The sequence below is a fragment of the Narcine bancroftii genome, chromosome 13 (assembly GCF_036971445.1).
Source record: "Narcine bancroftii isolate sNarBan1 chromosome 13, sNarBan1.hap1, whole genome shotgun sequence".
NCBI classification, from domain to species: Eukaryota; Metazoa; Chordata; class Chondrichthyes; order Torpediniformes; family Narcinidae; genus Narcine; species Narcine bancroftii.
Window position 1 is genome coordinate 20,690,599 of NC_091481.1, and position 22,911 is coordinate 20,713,509.

A 22,911-nucleotide genomic window follows, 5' to 3' on the forward strand; every position below is an offset into this window, starting at 1 on the left:
TGTCCTTGTATTGTTCTAACTTCTCTGCACTGTAAACCACAGAATTAATCAGCATTTAAGGAAAAATAAATGTGAAACAAATGGATGGGACAATAAACTGACCAAGGTGCTCCAGACATCCTTGCTATTAGCCTTCCTGCTGATGTGTGCAGTCAATAAAGAGCAATGCTGGCATAATCATCTTCCCAGCTGGTGCAGAATTTTTCCTCTGGTGACAATGGACTACATTATATTGAAATGCAATTTCAAGCCTGTCATTTATTCCATTTTTTTCTTTTCGGAAGAAGACAAAAATATTGCATGGAAACATAATTCCCAAATGCCAGAAAATACTCAAAGTAAATATTAAATTGTTTTATTAATCATTTAATCTTTATGTATATTTTTTGTTATTTTACTTTGTTTCTTTAGAGCATGCTCATCAAATGAAACATTTAAAAATCCTCAGGGATTTTGACACATCATCTTGTGGGGAAAAAGTCCACTGACTCAAAGTAAGTGCTTACAAGTTCAAAATGAATTGAAGTGAAGTTGCTTTCTTCTGAGGGTTGTGACTCCTTGAAACTTCTCTTCCTCAAAGGCTGATGGAGAGAAAAATCCTCTCTTGAAGGGGGTGAAATGATATTAAAAATAGGCCTGTAGTGGTGATGAAGGCAAGGTGATCAGGGGGGTGCACGTGTGTGCCCTGTGGTATGAATGGTCTGATGCCAATTGTGAAGAACAATGAAGCAGAGATCATCATAGAACATTCTTCTAATGGGAATCTACAAAGAGGCTGCAACCAAAGATTGATGGGGTTTCAAATACCCTTAGCTTTGGATGCTGAGGCAGTAAGATATTGTTATCTGAGTGGATTCCCTTCATTTGATGGTACTGCAGTGATCTCTCTGTGATATGGTCTTGGCTTTCTGTGTCTGATCAGTGCAGACTGCCTCCAAAGATGCAATTCAAGTTTGTAAAGGAGGAAGTGTGTGTGTGTGTGTGTGTGTGTGTGTGTGTGTGACTTATGTAAGGTAAAACATCATGAGATGGGAATGTGTAAGGAGTTACCCTGTGCAGGGCTGTAACAAGAAGGGGAGGTGTCCTTGTACTCCTGTTAGGTAAAACATCATGAGATGGGAATGTGTAAGGAGTTACCCTGTACAGGGCTGTAACAAGATGTGAATGCATCCTTGTACTTACAAGATAAGAGAGACATTGATGGATTGAGAGGCAGGAAGCTAGCAGGGAAAGGATAGCAACAGTTTTAGTCATTGGACAAGTAATGATATGATGATGTTCTAAGCATGTATCCAAGGGTATAAAAAATCACCATTTTGCTGATAACGGCAGAATGCATTCTCCGACTAACATTGTTAGTCGCAAGTGTTACAATCCGGTAATAAAGAACAAAGAACCCTGATTTCGACTCAGTCTGGTGTTTGTCTCACTCATTCATGAACAAAGCAGACCTAACAATTAGGGTGTAATTAAATGTATGATTGACCTCAAAGATAAGTTGCAGGGCCATTCTGTGGCTGATTCAGATACCTGGAACATAATGCTCGGTGACCAAACCAGATAAAATGACATTCATGTATAATTTGTGCGTGAATAATAGACAGTTTCGGAACTGGTGTTCTTAAACTGGAATTAGTCCAATGATTTTCTTTTAAATGATTTCCAGTGACTTTTTAATCTTCCATCTTGCAGAACTGCATCTAGTCACAGCCACCTCAATGGACTTACTTTGAGTTTAATAGAATGATATTTTATGCAATAATTTGGGACAAAGCACTTGGTGCACACTTGAGTTTTATTTTCCAGCAGGCCTGGCATTAACAGATTCAGATTTCAGATTATTGTCACAGTATATACAAGATAACACATACAACCCTGAAATTCTTTACCCTGCAGGTGAGGCAGAACTAAAACCTATCGGTAGTGCAACTAAAAATGTACTCAACGTACACGTGTAAACAAATAAAGAAATGTAAACAAACCGACTGAACAATACAGAGAAAAAAATATCAATAAAGTGCATAAGTGAGAGTCCTTAAATGAGTCCCTGATTGAGTTTGTTGTTGAGGAATCTGATGGTGGAGGCTGTTCCTGAACCTGGTGGTGTGATGAGATCAAGATAAAATTCCACAAGATGTATACATTTAAAAAAAAAGATATAATTTTGAGAGTCAATATTAATAATGTAATTAAGGGTGACATAAACTAATGGAATACTAGTGAAGCTAAAGGTTTAGGGTCAGTTAAAGAAACTAAATAAATGAATTCACTAAGGCCTGCTATTGTGCCTCTCCAGATGGAAGAGTAGAAAGTGCTGCACATTCAAGACCCCTCACAATATCTCTGCTGGTGTTACATAATTCAGGTGCTGAGTCCAACAAAATGCCACCCTAAACCGTTGTGCTCACGTGTGGTCATACATCATATCCCAGCAGTTAACTGATGACACACTTCATGCAGCCATCCACAAAGTGTTAGGGTCACCCGAGTATCTAAACAATAATCAATTTTTCGGTCATATGGCAGAAGATTTAGCTGTCGGAGGTTGAAACCAGACGGTTAGAAATATAATCGCAGGATCAAAATTAGCCATTGGTTATCAGGGGTGAATGTTTTTGTAGAATGTTATTAAATTATTTTAATGCAATCCCAATACATTTTTTATTTGCTCCAATTAATTCAGAGGGATTATTCAATAGAACAATTCTATTTGCTGTCACTCAGATTGTAACCTTGATCCTTTGCCTACTTACATGCTTGTCTACCCACCTCTGATATTACCAGTAGCTCTGGTAATGAATTAGTTCTTGATGAAAACAAAATTCCATTCCATTCCCTTTTCCCCTCTGTCCGCTCTCCTGAAAGCAATATCCTTTTGCTTCGATACACTTGGCATGGGATAAAAGATTCTCTCTGTCTTATGTTTCCCTCCTCTAATTACTCTGGACAACAAAGATTTGCTTCCTGAATACTTCTGGGTGTATTTTATGGATTTTGGCCTACTGATCATGAAATTCACCAGACAACCTTCCTATCACATATCATTTTTTAAAGATATAAACTATGTTGTGATTTCTTGTCATATTGTAAGTCTTCTAGTGTATTGCCCGCAAAGTAAGCTGTTTGGTTAGTCCAAATATCGCTGGGCATGCACTCAGTGCAGTTGCTATGCAAATAATGTCTTAGGCCTGGGTAAGTTAAGACAGGATAGAGGCAGATAGACTATAAATGCAACTCACATACTGCTGTGCATTACATTTATATAGATTGAATGCACATGTTCTTCAGACAATAGCATAGAGAGTGTACTTACCAATTACATTTATTGTTTTCAGGAAGATTCAATATAGCAGAAATGTCTTGTCAATATTGAAACAATTGTGATATATTCTGGTACATTTGTGGCAAGCACTGGTATATGGTTAATAATAAATTCAATGAACGTTAATTTAATGGTTCTCTAACTTCTGACGTGATAGAGCAAATTTGAAATTATGTTTGTGTTCAGCTTGTGCTGTCTATCATAACCCCCTTTTTTCAGGAAGCAAACCTTTGGGGGGGGGGGGAGGAAATTGCGTCCAAGGTTATATGAACCTGCAACAGGTCATCCCCCAGCCTGCTTCACCCCAGAGAAAACAAATCAAGCTTTTCTCTCCCCTGTACTAAAACCCTCCAATCCAGACAACATCCTAGTGAATCTCCTCTGCGCTCGCTCCAGCATAACCTTATCGTTCCTATATTGTGGTGACTAGAATCTCACAATGCTAATATTCCTGGTACCAAGTGTCTTGTCATGGATTCTCCCAATGCTTTAACTAAATTATGAGTCTATTTGGAAAAATAGAATATGTGGCATAATTCAATGCAGCTCTCATTCAGCTTAAGCACCACCATGCAGTCTTCTTTTAGTTTGGGATTTAATTTATTCAGACGAGATCAACGTACTTATGATGTCACACATTGTAAATATTACTGTTTGTTGGAAATACCTTTGTTTATTAATGTAATGGATATTAAGCAGAGTTAAAATGCTGGCTTTTTAATGAGGTTCTGCTAGCTATTAAATTCCTCATGAAATTGCAAGGAATAAGAAATGTTATGATTTTATTTCATTTGCCTCATCCCTTCATGGTACTGAAGCATGAAACCATACGATAAGGCAAAAAAAAACCCTGAAGATACTGCATTATGATTGAAAACTGCCAACAGATGCTGCTGTAGAGTCAGATGCCCAAAGGCTGTGCTGGTTTACTGAAGGCATTGGACATCTGCCCTCACTGGAAAGTGACTCCCAGGACAGAGTAAATAGCGCAGGACACTTTCTTTGCAGGGCACTTTGCACAGCAGAGTGAAGTTCTCTCACAGATGTTAGCGGACAGTTCAGTGAAGCGAAGTCACCAATCATTATCTACATGCTGCAGCACAGGGACTAAGAATAGGGTGACCTTGCCTGTAGAAGAGGCTTTCCACTTGTCCATTATCTCCACCTTAATGTAAAGAACTTTGTGTGTTAGCTCCTGGACTCAGTGGCTCAAGAGGGGGGAAAAAGAAGGAGAATGTAATTCACAAAAATAATTGCCAATGCACACCCTAAATAACAGTGGACACAGATTCCATACTAGTAGGTAACAGACCAAAGAGACCAATTTGTAAGGAAATCAGACCACCTGGAGTATGAGATTATATTTATTGCAAAGTGCCTGCACAGATAAAAAGAGCCAAATTGCCATCTTCAATGATTGAAGATGAATTAATACACTCCTAGAAAAATCCTTGCTCTTGGCATTGTATGGGAAAGAAAGCTGTGTATCTGTAGAGAGTGCCTTTCTGAATGACTTTAGCAAAATGAGAAAATGCAGTTTGTTTCCATTAGTTTTAATCCTTACCCACATTCCCAGTGATAATATCACTAAATTATAATTTCACAAATTCTAAAATTTCAGCAAAACTTGCCAATTTCTTCATAACTTTTCAATATTCGTGATTAGAAGTATTAAACAATAAGAGTGGGAAATTACGCCATTAGGCTGATTGCTTTACAATCTGTGAACTTAAAAAGATTTCTCCGTTTACTATTTATTCCCAGATGTTGGAGGGTCCTTGAGTTTCTCTCTTAACATGAGCAGAGCTGGGAGTTGAGCAAAGGAAACCCAAAGATGGCCAGTAGGTTGCAAAAACGAAATGAGATCATGCATTCACCCTGCCGATCGCATCATGACCCAAGGGACTTGGGGCCAGGATATGATCCCAGTGTTCTGTTGAACAATGGATGGCTCAACTGTTGTACTCATGTGCAAACTCCTTTAAACACTGCCCTACCCGGATGCCAGATGCCTTGGGTAATGTGAGTTCCTGCTGAGATTGCCACCATTAACCTAACCTTCCCTTGGAGCATCCTGATGCTGGATAATGGTTATCCAATCTTGTAGTTCAGCTTCCATGCCATTATTGACCTAATACTTCAGATTTTGTCCCCCCCACCTTTCAACATATTTTGGAGCCAATTCAGAGAACACTCACTTGTTTGCTCTCTGATCTGAGGGAATTGTCTTTTGAGGAAATATTGAGCCCGTTAGGTGCACGCTCATTGACGTTTAGCAGCGACAGATGCAATCTCACTGAAAATATACAAGATTGTGAGGGGTCTTGATAAAATAGATGCTCGGAAAAGTTTCTCTTCATGAGACCAGGATTTCTGAATAAAGATGGAGATGAGGAGGATGTTTTGTTTCTCTCAGGGGGCTGTGAATATTTTGAATTTTCTATCTGAGAGTCATGGAGGCCAGGTCATCAGCATTGTACTTGGCCAAGCGAGATGGGTTTTTGGTCTACAGAATAAATATTTATGGGAAATAAGCAGAAGAGTGACGTTGGGCTGTTCCCTGCTCCTGTTCGTCTTTCTTATCTAGTTGCCTGTTCGTGTATTTCAGCTTCCTCCTATTTATGAATAGGCCTCACATTGAGTTACATGGGGCTGCTTCAAGAAGCAGTAGGCACAGAATACCAACCTCTTAGCTGATGTTGGTTCTTAAGGAAGAGTATGATAACTGCAGTAAATGAGCTGGTTGTACGATGATAGAACACCTCATGAATTATCCTGAACAAACAGAGGCTCGGCATGCATTAGGATTCAATTTAACCACGTTATTTCATGCAGGTAGTTTCAACAGGACAACCATCTTGAAACGGAGAGCCGTCTAAATATGGAGTTAAAGTTTCACTATACCTCTGGAACGTAACCTGAACATCAGGTAAGCACTGATAACTTCTTCCATGCATTTGTAATACTTTGTAAGACAAGAGAACCTTTAATAACTTTTTATGTTCTATTTTAAAACAAAGAGATATTATGAAGAAGGCTAACTCGTCAGATTAGTTGACAGTCAGAGAGACTGCATATCAGATTCTAAATATAAAGAAATTCCACAGGCAACATTGAGAATGAACAGGCACTAACCCAGATCTTGATCAATACTTTACATATAACATATAATGGTGACAACCAAGAGGAACAAAAATAATAATTATAAGTGAAGCTAAAAAAAAGAACCTCCTTCATGAGATCTGTCCTGCCACTTGTCAGTGTGAGTGGCAGCCACACTATCCCATAATCAGTTACTACTCATGAAAATCTGAACAGAGATATTGGAAAATGAGGATTTGAAGCATATTTGAACTTTTCAGAAGATGGCTCATAAATTGTACAAATGCACAAGAATGAATTTTGTCCACCTCGAAGTTGATGGTAGCACATATTTATCAAGCAGTCTGCACAGCAAAGGATTCTTTGAATGAAGATCATCCAGATTGTTCTTAGCCAGCCAAATGATGCTGAGTCTTTGATGTTTGTTTACAAGTCATGGCCAGTTAGATTTGCAATCATGATCCTTTCTCCAGAGAGAGAGGCTTCCCACTGAATTTTTGAAGGTGCTAATCGAAGAGCATCTGTCAGCTCCTTGATGTACCATCAGATCAAACCATAGCAGGTTTATTTTCTTTACAACTGCAATCCTTTATTGCAAATGTCACTGGGAGACCTCTTTGATGGTTGGTACAATTAGGTGTGATTACTGGTTTGACCCATTAAAGGAATAACATTCAGAAGTATTCACGAATGGAATCTGTGACACACATGACAACATTCAGAAGATTAGTCCTGTAGAAACTCCCTTTCCCAACCCTTCCACACTCAAGGAATATGATCCTAACTAAAACATGCACACAGAATAAAAGGATTGTCTGGAGACTGTAAGGTAAAAACATCATGAGATGGGACCGGAGAAGGAGTCACCCAGTACTAAGGAGTAACAGAATGCAGATGTGACCTTGTACACTCAAGATAAGCTTTGCACTAACAAGAATGATGAGCAGCAGACTAACAGAGAAGGGTAGCAACAGTTTATTCATTGGACAATGTCATGGTATGATAATTTACTAAGTACGTTTCCTGAGGTATAAAAAAAACACCACTTGCTGATAACGGCAGAATGCGCCTTCTCCAACTAACACTGTTAGTTGCAAGTGTTACAATCTGGTAATAAAGAACAAAGAACCTTGATTTCGACTCAGTCTGGTGTCTGACTCACTCATTCATGAACAAAGCAGACCTAACAAGACACATGAGAGATTGCAGATGCTGAAATCTGGAGAAAAACCACTCTGCGAGAGGGTGTCTTCTGTTAAGTGAGAATAAAAAGAATTTATGACATTTTAAGTCAGACCCCTTCAAGTTCAAGCTTATTGTCATCTGATTGTACACATGTACAACCAGACAAAACAACGTATCTGCAGGCCATAGTGCACACACACACACAGTACACCCTACACACAAACAACATATATGCATAGCGATTCAAAATAAATATATATACCAAAAATTTACAGGTTTCTAGGAATGCTCAGCAATCTCACAGCCTGCCGGAAGAAGCTATTTCTGAGGCTGGCAGCCCTGGTTTTTATGCCCCTGTAACCTCTTCCTTGAAGGTAGTGTCTCATGATTCTCTGAGCCCTCTTTAAGCACTGGTCCCTGTAGATATCATCGATGGAGGGAAGGGAGACCCTAGAATTGTCTGGAGTCTGATAAATAATGGCATGGCTGGATGAATATATACACTTAGGCATTTGTTAAAATTCCTATTATCTTTCATGAATGTTTCTTGGCAGCTTTGAATTCTGTGATGGAAATTGTTTTTTGCATGGCTTTGTAATATAATTGCATTCAATTGTAAATATGTAGTAATCACAAGCACAGGGCATGCTGATCAACTGAGCAAAATCAATTGCATAACATTAACAGGCTTTCATTGCTTCAAATGAAAGAAGAATATTATTTTATAATCAAACCTTTTCATTGCCTGGGTATAATATCAACAGCTTGAACTCTTGCTGAGAGGACACTATCTTGAATTATCAATTGGTTAGAAATATTTAAAATTATAGAATTAAATAATACAATTCAATAGAATAAGTCAAATGGTTCAAAGACTCATTCAGAAAACAAAACAGGAACTTGTAGAATTGAATAGGTTGTAGCAAGATTATTGGTTGTCCTTAGAATACTTATTGATGTAATTATAATCAGTAAGTTTGAGGCAGTGGTCTATTCTCAAGCTTCTACATAATTGTTGTCTGTCTGTTGAAAGAATAAGTAACAATAAAGATAACAGCTTCAGCAAAGGGGAAAAGTGTACGCAACCATAAATCTCTCCTCCAACTAACTGAGAGGCTCTATCAATAACCACAAAGTCAAGAGCAGGGAATGATAGGCTTGAATAAACACGAGAATTTGGCTGGCCCAGATCCAGGTACAAGAATGCCAGAAGGGGGGGAGAGAGGTCGACCTTTATGGCCTGGTCATAAGGAGCGGAGGCATAGGAGATGAGTCACTAGTGGGCGGGCCAGCCTCATACATACAACAGCACAGGTAGGGAATAATATACAAGGAGAAAACATATCACTGCACTAACATACTGCAGGAATGAAGTTAAATCTTCAGCACTGGCTGTTACGCTTGTTATTTTCAAGAAGAACAATTTTACATGGGTTTAACACTTAGCCGACTTTAATTTCCTTGAGCTGCTTCAACCAACTTCCAACCAACAACTTCACAAATGTCACTTCCCGTTTCCCCTCAGCCATTTCATGCTGGGATATGTAGTTCTTATTTACACATAATAAGACGTCTTTCCCCTTTAGAAAAAATAAAAACAATACTACGTCTACATTATAAAAGTATCCGCATTGCTTGGTCAGTCTCTTTCCACCAGTTGCATCTGAAGACTTTTGGCTTCACGAAGTCATTCAAGTTCATCCATAAGATTCAGCTGAATCCGTGAAGAGGTTCCTCTTTATCAGCAAGTTCACAAACAGTCATCAGCAGGTGTTGATTTTGCTGATGCAGTTCCTCAACTTTACAATAGGTCACCAGATGCTAAGAAATCACTTCAGAGCAACTGCGTATGTCAGCAGAGTTAATTACATCTTCACGTAAAATACGATTTCCTCACACATCTTCTAGTTCCATCAAAAGCACCCTATGAAAGATCTGACACTTGCCTTTGTATCTCTGGTTCTCCCTGTTGAGTAATGAAGCACGCTTATTCGCCTCATCAGTGCATTTTTGTAAATGGTGAATTTCCTCCATGGCATCTTCTAATTTAGCTGAGAGATTTGCCACAGATTTTTCCTTACATCCATACTTTTTTCACAGTTTCATTCAAATATTTATTCACTCTCTTATTTTCCAGTTTGTCATTTAAGTCATACTCTCTGGACATTAAGGTATCATTTCTCAAATGTAGTTATCCTTCCTTCCATAAGCGTTGTGTGCTTATCTTCAGTCTGTGAAGCCATGACAAAAACTCTTTTCATCAGGTCGAGCTCTTCACGTGGTCTCAGGCCTAATATTGGCTGCACTCTCCTTTCTACCATCAGTAGCTGTGACTTTAGATGCCATCCTTTGTGTTTGAAGGTCACCTTGTAACCCCCTTTCATTAGAATGTTCTCACCAATGTAGCCTGTCACTTTTAACTTCACAAGATAAATCTTGCTCTTTACAGTAAGGGTTTTGTAATCGTCCATAAATAACAGATTCACTTGGGCTCTGGTGTCAAGCTTAAATGAAATTACTGTCTCATTCACTGTCACTGGAACGATCCATTCTGTTTTGCTAGAGGTAAAACAGTGGATCCACGAAGAATTCCTCCATTTCTTCACTAACTCTGAGACAAAATTTCCAGTGGTGTTATTGATTATTCATGATCTTAGGACAACAGGGATGAACAGCTAAATAAGATAATATATGAAAACCTCAGCAGGTCAGTAGTGAATGGAGAATCAGAGTTAATATTTCAGATAAATGAGCTCTTTTTTTATGGTCTGATGGCAGTTGAATAGTCCAAGTTAACCCTTTTTATCCTTTTCCTTTGCTACTCAGGAGAACACAAACCAGTCCTCATTGATGGGACAGCAGTAGGGATGGCCAAGAATTCAAAACCAACATTTCTGAAGATCTGTCGTGGGGCCTCCGTGTCGATACAATCATGAAGAAGGCTCGCAAGCAGCTATAACTCATGAGGAGATTTAGTATGTCCACGAGCATCTCTACAGGTGTACCGTGGAGAGCATTCTGCTTGGAGCATCAGTGTCTGATATGGATGTGTCAATGCACTCCAGAGAGTTATTAACAGCCAGTGACATCATGGGTACCAGTCTTCACTCCCTCAAAGACATCTTAAGAAACCAGCCTCTATCGTCAAGGGCCCCCATCACCCAGGCCAAGCCCTCTTCACACTGCTACCATCAGGAAAAAAGGTAGAGGAGCCTGAAGATGAACATTCAGTGGCACAAGGACAGCTTCTTCCCCTCTACTGTCAGATATTTGAATGGACAATGAACCACAGACATGACCTCACTTTCTCCTATTTTCTTGCACTTTTAATTTATTTTTGAAATGTGCTTTATAACTATATTTCTACTGAGATGCTGCTGTATGAATAATCAATAACACAACTGGGGATTTGATCTCGGCTTCGTTTCTCTAAACAGGCTACAGTCTGTTTAATCAATGGCAATCCAATTGTTTCCACTGTTGTTAGCTTTACTGAAAAATTCATTTGGGACATTTTCCAGAAGCTCGCGAGACAAATCTACTGCGCATTGCAGCGGGATATTTGGCCAAGTGCAAAGCTCATTTTGTACAGTTTCAAGCTTGGCAGTATTCTTCACACCTACTCCTCCATAAGATCAAGCCCACGGTAAATCCTCCTTATATCAAACATCATCTGCAAACTTCACCTTTGCTTTGTCTCATTCTTCCAAAATTCATTTGGACATGTGAAATATAATGCAACCATTCTTCTCAGGATGCTTAGATAGGGTTGTTTGACATCTGTTCTGGGAACAAGACTGTAAAAATTAGGTACCCTAGGGGATGAATAATCCTCTTTACATATTCACATTTGCAGCTGTTATTGTTTTGCTTTGGCAACATTTTTTCCTTATTTTTCTGGCCAAAAGAGCCATGATGTATGAACAACACAAATTCATTTTATCCCCTTTATATCTTCTTCATCAGCAGATGAATGGGTAAAGGAGGTCAATAGAGTGGTTATTAATTATTTTTTTCTGAAATATCCACTGCATGGACATCAGCAATTAAGTATTAAGTGGTAGTGGTTACTCCCCTTACTCCCATTTATCTTGTGGAGTGGAATTAGTGTGTTATTGATCTGGATGTAAATTTTTCAGCTTTTGCATCATGGTCCATTTTGACAAAGCAGTGAAACTTAAAAACTTGCTCTCCAACCTTGCAATACAATAGCAAACGACTCTGGAGCAGAGGTTATTCTGTGCAACCAATCGCATTCGTACAAAAATGAACATTAATTAGAGATTCAGTCATCTTCATTAGTTGCTGTGTCATATTTATGTGAACGTTTCCATTTGCACAGCAGAAAAGGAAGTGTTCTTTTCTCGCAAATCCTGAAATTCATCTCAATTTTCTCGTTTTGTCATTTGGACTGTTTGTGATGGCAAAGAAAAACAATTTCAGATTATCTTTGTAATCCATTATCTTGCTGTTAGGGTGCAGCTCAATTTAATTGCCCCACTGATCTGATAGTCATTTCTCTTAGACCCAGTATCACCTCTGAACGCATGGGATGACATTTCATCTCACTGATGCCTAGTGAATTTGCTGTGCCAAAAATGGCAGCCATTTGCCAGCACAACCATCGTATTTCAAACTAAGTCAATGCATGCAAAGAGCTTGAAACATTTCTAAGGGGCATGGTTAGACATCAAAGGATTTATTTTCCTCAATCCTCATTATCTTCTGCATTCTGGAGGTAAGCATTTAGGTTTCTGATGAAAAACCAATAATCTGAAAAATGTTGCCTAGCCTGATGTCTGTTTACAGCATAATCTTTTTTTTAAATTTCAGTTCTCTTCCTCTCATCATAACTGAGTCCACAAGAAACAAATGCAAGGGTCGACAAGTTTGCTTCTGGAGGCCATCTACCATTCAATAAGTTCATGCTGATCCAATCTTAACTTCAACACCAGTCTTCCCATTCCCCTTGACTCACCAGCAGTTTAAATGTCTCTCAATTTTTGTCTTGAGTATTCTCCACAGTTCTCTGAAGTAGACAATTTCAAAATGGACGAAAGGAAATAAAATCCTCCATCCCTCTGTCTCAATTATGTAACTCCACATTCAGTGCTCTATAGTTCTAGATAGCCCAACTGGAGCACACATTCTCTCAGGATTCTCCGTAGGTGGAATCATGTTCTTTGCAGTCACTCTTCTGTTCTGCATATGACCTCTTAATGGAGGGCTTCCATAGATTCCCATGATCACCGGATCTATACCCATCTCTCTACTCTGTTACTGCTCTTGCCTTACACCCTTGATCTTTACCCTGCAAAGATCCTCTTCCTTCAGCTCCATTTTAATCTTCTCCATTCAGTACTTAATTGTTAGAATCATTATGGAACAGAAGTAGGCCATTCATCCCATTGCATCCATGTCAGATCTTCAGTCCAATCCTGATCTTCACCCACAGTAGAAGTAAACGACTGCAGAAGCAAGGTCTTTGTCCCTCTATTCTACAGTACTTTGTGCTCTGGGCCTCGTTCCCCCATCAGAGAATCCTGTGCTTCACAGATGACAGTATTTAAAATGATTAATAAACTATACCAAACTAAAACTTTGATCGCTTCACCAATAAATTGCCAATATGTCTTTTATAAAATAAATAATTAATGTTACAGATGCTTGAGGACCTAAGAAATTAGTACAATGTACCTAGAGAGTTCTTGGTTGATTCTCCGGGTGTGGTCTAATTTGCACAAATCAATCTTAAAGCCTTGGGGGGGAAAAATGTGTTAACTGAATTGATATTGTTGAAATGTTTTAATGTTGAATATTACATTTATTCACTGACCTTTGGGAAGAAGTGAATCAAGTATGCACTGAACCTATAGATGTGGGTATATTTTCAATGTTGAAAAAACATTTGGACTGTTAGATGGATCAAAAGCTTTTATGAAACAAGCCAAACGCAGGCAAATAGAACTATCCCAGAATGCCAGCATGGTTCGCATGGGTAAGTCGAGCACAAGGGCCAGATAGGTGCTGTTTGGCTCTATCACAATGTCTTGAAGAAAGAGAAATAAAAAAACTGTTCAGGTTTCAGTGACAAATGATGAAAACAAAACTGAGGAATACTCATGTTGCTTCCTCGAAAACTTAAAGTATGTTTTTTTTCCCCAGAGGCTAGTCTGTGATGAACAAATATATAGCATTTACCTGGGCAGAGCCATTACAACAATTGAGAAAGGTTTATGGATAAAGACAGAAATGTACAGAAGGGTAAGGAGGTTTGTGATTGGTAAAATAAGTACATAATACACTTATTGAGTATCTGCATTACTTCCTGATTACACCCGGTACCAGATGCAAATGCTCAAAACAAGAGGAGAGCACCACCGGATGATATTCTCAGGTGTTTCCTTTGTGTTGCCATTAGAAATTTATTTCATTCTTTCATGGCAAGTTGGCTACCGTACAACAGTGCCTTTTTATCCTGTTTTGCAGTGCAAACTGCGCTAGTGCAGCAATCCAACATGTCATGTGAAACAGCTTTAATCAGTGAGACTGCTTGTAAACGATGTCTGTGCGGCTGGGAAGGAACAGGGTCACCGCTGCATCATCAGAATTTGACACATAAATGTGTGACACCAGCTGAGAAGCCAGCAACTTGCTAATGAGTTGTCAAAATCACAAATTCAGAACATGACTTGGAAAGTGAAGTTCAGATATTGGAACACGTTCCATGAAATGTCAGGAAAGGCATAAGAAATAGATGAGAACAAATAACTGCTTCTGGGCGACACACCAAACATTGGGACAGTTTAACTCTGGGCACTTTTGAAGGTTCATTTAGGGGCAAAGTCTTCCTTCGCCGGCACAGTTTTAAAAATCAAGAAAGCTTCCATTTCCATCACTAATTCGTGTTCTCATTCACCGGTGCGAAGAGCTTCAATGCCCTTGAATAATGGAGAAAGAGAAACCAGCCAGGATCCCCCTTTCCAATCAGAATGAATGATAATGAATCAAAGGCACTGCCTTACTTTGACTTTTGGTGCACTATTTTTAATTTTTGTAAAGTGATTTGGATTAATGTTTGCACTGAGAAGCTGCCACAAAACAACAAATTTCATGATTTGTATATGACAATAATTTCTGATTTTGAATGATATAATCCTTGCTGGGGAACTGGGAGAACAACCTCAAAGTCTACAATCATTTGGGGCTGTGGCACATCCCTGTAACTGGGCCATTGATAATCACACGCAGAAGTTAAATATGATTGCATCTCAACATAGCATTCAGTGCATGAAACCTTTTACGTTATTAGGGGAGGTTTTGCATAGGATTTGTATATCCCCACCATATCATGGCCTTGCTGATCTGTTACATTCTGCCATTTGATTCCTTGAGTATGTCTCCACCATATCATGGCCTTGCTGATCTGTTACGTTCTGCCATTTGATTCCTTGAGTATATCCCCACCATATCATGGCCTTGCTGATCTGTTACGTTCTGCCATTTGATTCCTTGAGTATATCCCCACCATATCATGGCCTTGCTGATCTGTTACGTTCTGCCATTTGATTCCTTGAGTATATCCCCACCATATCATGGCCTTGCTGATCTGTTACGTTCTGCCATTTGATTCCTTGAGTATGTCTCCACCATATCATGGCCTTGCTGATCTGTTACGTTCTGCCATTTGATTCCTTGAGTATGTCTCCACCATATCATGGCCTTGCTGATCTGTTACGTTCTGCCATTTGATTCCTTGAGTATGTCTCCACCATATCATGGCCTTGCTGATCTGTTATGTTCTGCCATTTGATTCCTTGAGTATATCCCCAGCATATCATGGCCTTGCTGATCTGTTACGTTCTGCCATTTGATTCCTTGAGTATATCCCCACCATATCATGGCCTTGCTGATCTGTTACGTTCTGCCATTTGATTCCTTGAGTATATCCCCACCATATCATGGCCTTGCTGATCTGTTACGTTCTGCCATTTGATTCCTTGAGTATATCCCCACCATATCATGGCCTTGCTGATCTGTTACGTTCTGCCATTTGATTCCTTGAGTATATCCCCACCATATCATGGCCTTGCTGATCTGTTACGTTCTGCCATTTGATTCCTTGAGTATATCCCCACCATATCATGGCCTTGCTGATCTGTTACGTTCTGCCATTTGATTCCTTGAGTATATCCCCACCATATCATGGCCTTGCTGATCTGTTACGTTCTGCCATTTGATTCCTTGAGTATATCCCCACCATATCATGGCCTTGCTGATCTGTTACGTTCTGCCATTTGATTCCTTGAGAATATCCCCACCATATCATGACCTTGCTGATCTGTTACGTTCTGCCATTTGATTCCTTGAGTATATCCCCACCATATCAGGGCCATTGCAAAACTTACCATTGCACTCATAAAGACGTTATCAGAACTTGACCTGTTTATCTACTTAGGAATTAAACACGAAAATCTGCAGACATCGAGATTGAAGTAAAAACACAATGTGGGAGAAACTCAGCAGGCCAAACAAAGTACTTTATTTAGCAAAGGTAAAGATATATAACCAATGTTTCGGGCTTGAGCCTTTCATCAATGTATGGAAAAATGTCAGCAGGTGTCCGAATAAGAAGGTAAGGGGGAGGTGTGATCCCAAAGACAGGAGGTAATAGGTGGAGAAGGGAGAGAGGGCACAGCAGTAAGTTGGCGGGGGTGGCTTAGTGAATAGAGAGGAAAGGCTAAGGGAAAAAAAGATGGGGAAGGTAAGGGAGGGGGAAGGAGAGCAGGTTAGCTGAAACCAGAAAAGTCGATGTTAATGCCATCCAAGGGGACAGGGGATGGATCTGTGAATGGAGAAGGAAGGGACAGATAGCTGGATGAAAGGAGACAGAGGGATAGTGGGGAGTAGGCTAGCAGAGCCTGGAGAACACGATGTTAATGCCATCCAATTGGAGATTCCCCAGATGGAAAATTAGGTTTGGCTCTTTGGTCTTGATTTGACAATGCACATGCCATTGACAGACATGTCATCATGGGAGTGGGTGCAGAATTAAAATAGTTGGCCACTGGGAGATCCATGTCACTGATGCAAGGTGCTCAGTGAAGTAATCTCCCAGTCTGTGTCCGATGAAGAGAAGGCCACAACAGGAGCACCAGATACAGCAGAGGACTCACTTGGATACACAAGTTAAATGGTGCTTCACTTGGGATGACTGTTTGTGACCCCACATGGTGATGAGGGAGGAGGTGTGGGTGCAAGTGTGGCACTTCTGGCTGCAGGGTAAGGTGCCAAAAGAGTGATAAATGAGAAGGGATGAGTAGACGAGGGAGTCACAGAATGGTATTGATGGAAGTTAGAGAGGGGAGAAGAGGTGAAGATGTATCTGGAGATGGGATCATGTTGTAGGTGATGGAAATTACAGAGGATGATGTGTTAGATGTGTAGGCCTGTGGAGTGGTAGGTGAGGACAGGTGGAATCATGTTTTTGGTTTGTCTGGGGGTAGAGGTGGCCAGGGCCAATGCATGGTAAATGGAGGAGACGTGGATAAGGGTTGAGTTCTTGGCGGTCTTGATATCATGTTCACTGCAGAGCCAGTAAGCAACAAAGGATAAATCCCAATTATTGGCACTTACTTAATTATATGTTGTTAGAACTTGCTGTGAACTCTAACTTTTTGAAAAATGATATTTAAAAAATGCATGTTTTCAAACTGTGTAATTGCATTCAGTGGAATTCAACCTTGCAAGTTAAAATCTTCACCAGCAATCTAACGTTTTTTTTTCTCCTCTTATTCCAGGTTGGTGGAATCATTTATGCCTCATTGGGCATAATTCTTGTTTATTCATGAAATATTAGATTAGAGTTAGTCACTTCATTGACAACCAATAAACTTTACCGTTTGTCAAAATAGATTCAAGTCCTATATTTTAAAGCCACTCAAGTGTTTATAATTCAGTGGTGGAAGGGGTTTTAGGCTCCCTGAAAGAGCAGAACTATCTGTGACTATTTGTATCTTCCTTAAGGCAAGAGGAACAGCTGAACCAAGAACTAATTGAGCCCATTGTACTTCTCGCTGATGATTTCAGATCCTAATGCAATCATCCAACGAAGTATGTCCTGACTGTTTGATATCAGCCTCAGGGACAAATCACAGTAGATTTTGTAACGTTGACTTCTCCCTCGTGATTAAGCCAGGCACAATCCATATTGCAATCCATTCTTATCAACTCAATATAATATTCATCTTATTTCCCTCTATACACAAGAACAATGAAATAGGAGACAGTGAACACAATGTTGTCTGAATAAATGTGTTAGTTTTACAGATCAGTGCAGCTGTAGTGAGATGCCCTCATGCATGAAAATCGTAAGTTACTCTATTCTCTTCTGTCAGGCAATTGCTTATACTAATTAGCTAATCGCTATGGCCACACAGTCCAGAATCAATGGCCTATAAATGGCGGAAGTAGAACATGAACCATTGTACTGACAATAACCACACCAGCAGTGCGAGTATAAGACAGCTTTAATAAACTAATATGTACACTAAGAGGTCTTGTCTCTCTGCAACACAAACCTGGAAGGCTAGACTCTAGCTCTGGACTGCTTTATATACAAGGATGACGAACCTGGAAGGCTGGACTGTAGCTCTGGACTGCTTTATATACAAGGTCACCGGGATGACCCCTGGTGACCTAGTGGTGGAATTACATAACCCCACAACCATGGTTGCAGTAAAAACACAATGTGGAAGAAGTTCAACAGGTCAAACAGTGTACTTTATATAGCAAAGATAAAGATACATAACCAATGTTTCAGGCTTGAGCAGGCATCTGAACAAAATAATAGGGGGCGAAGTGGTGAGGGAAGGAGCACAGGCAGGATCAGGGAGGGAGGGAACAGTAGCCAGCAGGGGAGGTGGATGGCTCAGCAAATAGAGAGGGAAGGATGAGGAGAGCTAAGGGAAAAAAAAGATGAGGAGAAAGGGAAGGGAGGGAGAATAGAGAGTTGCTTAGCGGAGACCGGAGAAGTCAATGTTAATGCCATTCGGTTGGAAAGGACCCAGACAGAAAAGTCAAGTGGTGGTTCTCCAGTTTACAGGTGGAATAACACACGAGGCCATGGACAAACATGTGAGTGTGCGAGAGGGATGCAGAATTTAAATGGTTGGCCACTGGGAGATCCCTGTCATTGATGCAGACAAAACGAAGGTGCTCAGCGGGTGGTCTCCCAGTCTGCGCCCAGTATCTCCAGTATAGAGATGGTCACAAAAGGAGCACCAGAATCAGTGGATCAGTCCTGCAGATACACAAGTGAAGTGTTGCTTCACTTGAAAGACCCGTTTCGGGCCCCGAATTGTGATGAGGGAGAAGGTGTGGGCACAGGGGTAGGTGCCGGGGTGGTGGGACGATGCAGGTCTTATTCCAGGGAGGCATTTAAATACAAGAGTATTATGGTAAGGCAGGTTAGTGGATTGCAGTGACATAGTTGAGAGAGAGGGCAGTACTGGTAACTCTATATTCCACAGTGTAAAAGAAGTGGGTCAGTTGCATTATTGATCACGAAGAATCACCACAGCTTTATCAGAGAAGTAATGCTGGAGGGCTCATCTGCTGAGGCAAAATAAAGAAATTTTAAAAATAGGCCGCCCATTAGTACTTGAGAGGGGAAGGCACATGGATAGAAAAAACAGAAAGATGTAAGAGGAACGTAGTTGTTCCAGTTACTGGCTTTGATTTCCCCAATATTGACTGGAACTTCCCTCATGCAAGAGGCTTAGGTGAGGGAAAATTTGTGAGATCCAGTTTTGTGACACAGTATGTAGGTCACACAACCAATAAAGGACCATACTGACAAGGATAATGAGAATACAGGCCCATGCATTGTACAGCGGACAAATGCAACAAAATTCTTACTTGCTGTAGCCAAACAGGTTCTTGTTCAAAAAAAACTTACAATAGTAAACTTAATTGAATTAAAGAAGATGATAAATACATCGGATAGAAAATAAATATTCACAGTAAAACTTAGACATGCAATAGTCCTTTTGCAGTCCATGAGGAATGTAACAAGGGGAGGTTCAAGAGCCTGATAGCTGTTGAGAATAAACTGTTCTGGAACAAAGAGGTTATGGTTTTCAGGCTTCTGTACATTCTGCCTGAAGGTAGCAATGATCAGAAATTGTGACCAGGGTGATGAGGCGATCAGAATACAGGCGCATGCATTGTACAATGTACAAATGCAACAAGATACTTACTTGCCTGCCTTCTTCAGGCTACATCTTAACTAGCTGCCTGGAATTGATAGGAAGGCAGAGTCTATGATGAACCAGGTGATGCTTGACTACTCTCTGAAGCAATGGGAAATGAGTATGGCCAGGTGATTAGGTATCTGTGGGAGCGCATTTTGCAAACAGTAATCGCAATTCCTTAGGTTTTAAAATAGTTATGGATAAGGATGTGTCTGGATCTAAGGGGAGAGTCATAAATTGGGGAAAGGTAAAATGCCTCATTATTCTGTGGAGAGTAGGTTGGAGTCGTTGTTGTTCGGCAAGTCCACATCTAGATGGGGGGGTTGTTAAAAGACCAAATGGTCAGATTCAGGTCTAGTATGTTCCAGTGAAGAAAATAGACAAGGACCGCACTGTTTGGGTATCTTGGATTATATGTTGTAAATTTAGTCAGGAAGGAAAAGGAGACATATCTATGTAAGGCTTTAGAAGATGAAATCAGACAGGGTCTTTTAGGAATAAAATGAAGGCAGAAAATAACGCAACAGAGAATCAGAAGGGCTAAAAGGAGCCATGAAATGTATTTAGTGAGTAGGGTAAAAAGGCATTTATAGAAACATTACGACCAAGGAAATAGCGAGAGAGAGAGAGAGAGAGAGAGAGAGAGAGAGAGTGTGTGTGTGTGTAGCACCCCTCAATGACAAAGGAGAGATGATAGGAAATAAATAAGTACTTTGTAACATTCACCAAGGAGAACAAGAGGATAGTGAGATCAGGGAGAGGTAGGCTGATATTCTAGGTCATGCTGATACCAAGAAGGAGGAGATGTTCAATATATTGAAAAACGTAAGGGCAGACAAGTCTCTAGGGCCTGAAGTGATCTATCCCAGGTTATTGAGAGAGACAAAAGAGGAGACAGCAACTGGGGCCTCAGAAGACTGGACAGTAGATAAGGTGTTTCTTTGTTTAAGAACAATAGATGGTATAGGCTGGTGAGCATAACACCAGTGGTGTTGAAGCTATTAGACAGGATTCTTGGGAATGTTGTTTACTTGCATTTGGAAAAGCGAGACTTATGAGAGACAGTGAGCAATGCAGACATTTATGAATGACAACTATAATAGCTTTCTAGTAAAATTCTGTTGTGAAAAAAAAATTACAATTTCCACGCTTATCTTTCTCCACTGAGTTTATAGCTGGACATCACAATCAATGTTGTATAAATGCTCCTCATTCAGCTGATTTAGATCTCTTGGGACTTTCTTCTCTGACTTCCTCCCACCATGCGATCCTGACTCCATTTGTAACTGCATCCTCTCAAGTTCTGCGGCAGCAGTCCCTCCCAACAGTGGTTCACCTTTAGGAATACCACTCAGAACCTGCGTCAGCAGCAGATCAAATAATCTACGTACTCGTAAACTATATTGTGAGCAGACTCTCCATCGCACATATAAAGACTTGAGAGAATTCAAGTCCATGAACTTGAAGCATTATTTTTTTTAAATTGCAGCAAAAAATATTTCAAGGCACACAAGAAATGTGCATCTGTCACGAGTAGTGGACAGATCTCGGAGAGTTCTTTGATATCTTAAAATTATTTCTGAAATAACATGCAAATCCAGTTGTCACGGATGGACAAAACACTCATTTTCCATTGAAAAATGTCTGAGCCTTCAAAAATCTTCTAAATTAAAAAAAGTCACCAAAAAATATTGGCTCAGATTTTAATATCTATATATGTTACAGAGTTCTGTGTTGCGTATTGGCCTATGTGTGGTGTGGTTTTATGTTAAAAAGTGACAGTTTGCCTGAGAGATCCAAGGTGAAGGTGGAACGTTGAGAGAGTGGGAGATGGACTGGGCATGTGCAGAAAATGATCTAAAGATTTCTGGACTTGGATGATAAACCACCACTGGGGGTGCTGTGGAGTGGAAGAAAGCCCAGATCATGAGTCATGGTCTGGCGGACAGTTTAGAATGTTGGGCATTTCAAAAAGGATGAACATTCCAAAGGCAGCCAGAAGGATCCAAACCAAGCCAGTTGTTCCTCTCTCTGCAAGCAACACAAGACAACTTTTAATTTTGTGCTCTCTCTCTCTCTCTCTCTCTCTCTCTCTCTCTCTCTCTCTCTCTCTCTCAAAGATCTTTTGGCTTCAGTTTATCAAACAAACTGAATTTTGTTTATGATCTTTGCTTCGGTTGAGATCGAAGTTTTGTGAGTCTTGTGTGTTTCGTGTTTGTTTTGTGTCTTCGTTTTTCTGTGGGTTGGTTGGAAATATAACAGACTTTAATTACGTATGTTATATTTAGGCTGGGGAATTTATTAGTTTTACACTGTTATAGAAATTTGCATAATAACCAGTTGGCATTGTTATAAAATGGAGGATTTTGAATTAAAGTTTGAAGGTGAATCTTTCTTAATAAAGTAATTGTTTATCTTTACCCCTGTGTGATACGCCTTCTTTGTGGTTGCTGGTTTGATCTTGTAACATATACATTTGGTGATATCACTCACACTCATTTGTCACTTAAATAGATTTGTAAATTGACTCTATTGTAAGATTCAATTGCTTACAAGTTGCTTTCCCATTAGAGGTCTGTTTATGGAAGTGAATGATATTTCTTGCAAATTTTTACAGGTGTAGCATGGAGAGCATTCTGCCAGGTGGCATCATGTCTGGTATGGAGCTGCCAATGCACAGGACAGGAAAAGACTGCAGAGAGCTGTGAACTCGGCCAGCACGACCTTGGGCATTGGTCTTCATTCCGTTAAGGACTTCTACTAGATGCAGTGTCTTAAGAAAGCATCCCAGAATCTTCACAGATCCTCACCATCCAAGCCATGCCCTCCTCATAGTGTGTTAACTTCAGGAAGGAGGTGCAGGAACCTGAAGACGAGCACCCAGTGGCACAAAACAGCTTTTTTTCCCGTCTGCCATCAGATTTCTGAATGGACGCTGAGCCTCACTTTGTCTTGTTTTGGACTATTTTAAAAAAATGTAATTTATAGCAATTTTTTTCACCCATAATACTGCTGGGAATCAATAAATTTCATGATATATTCAAGAAA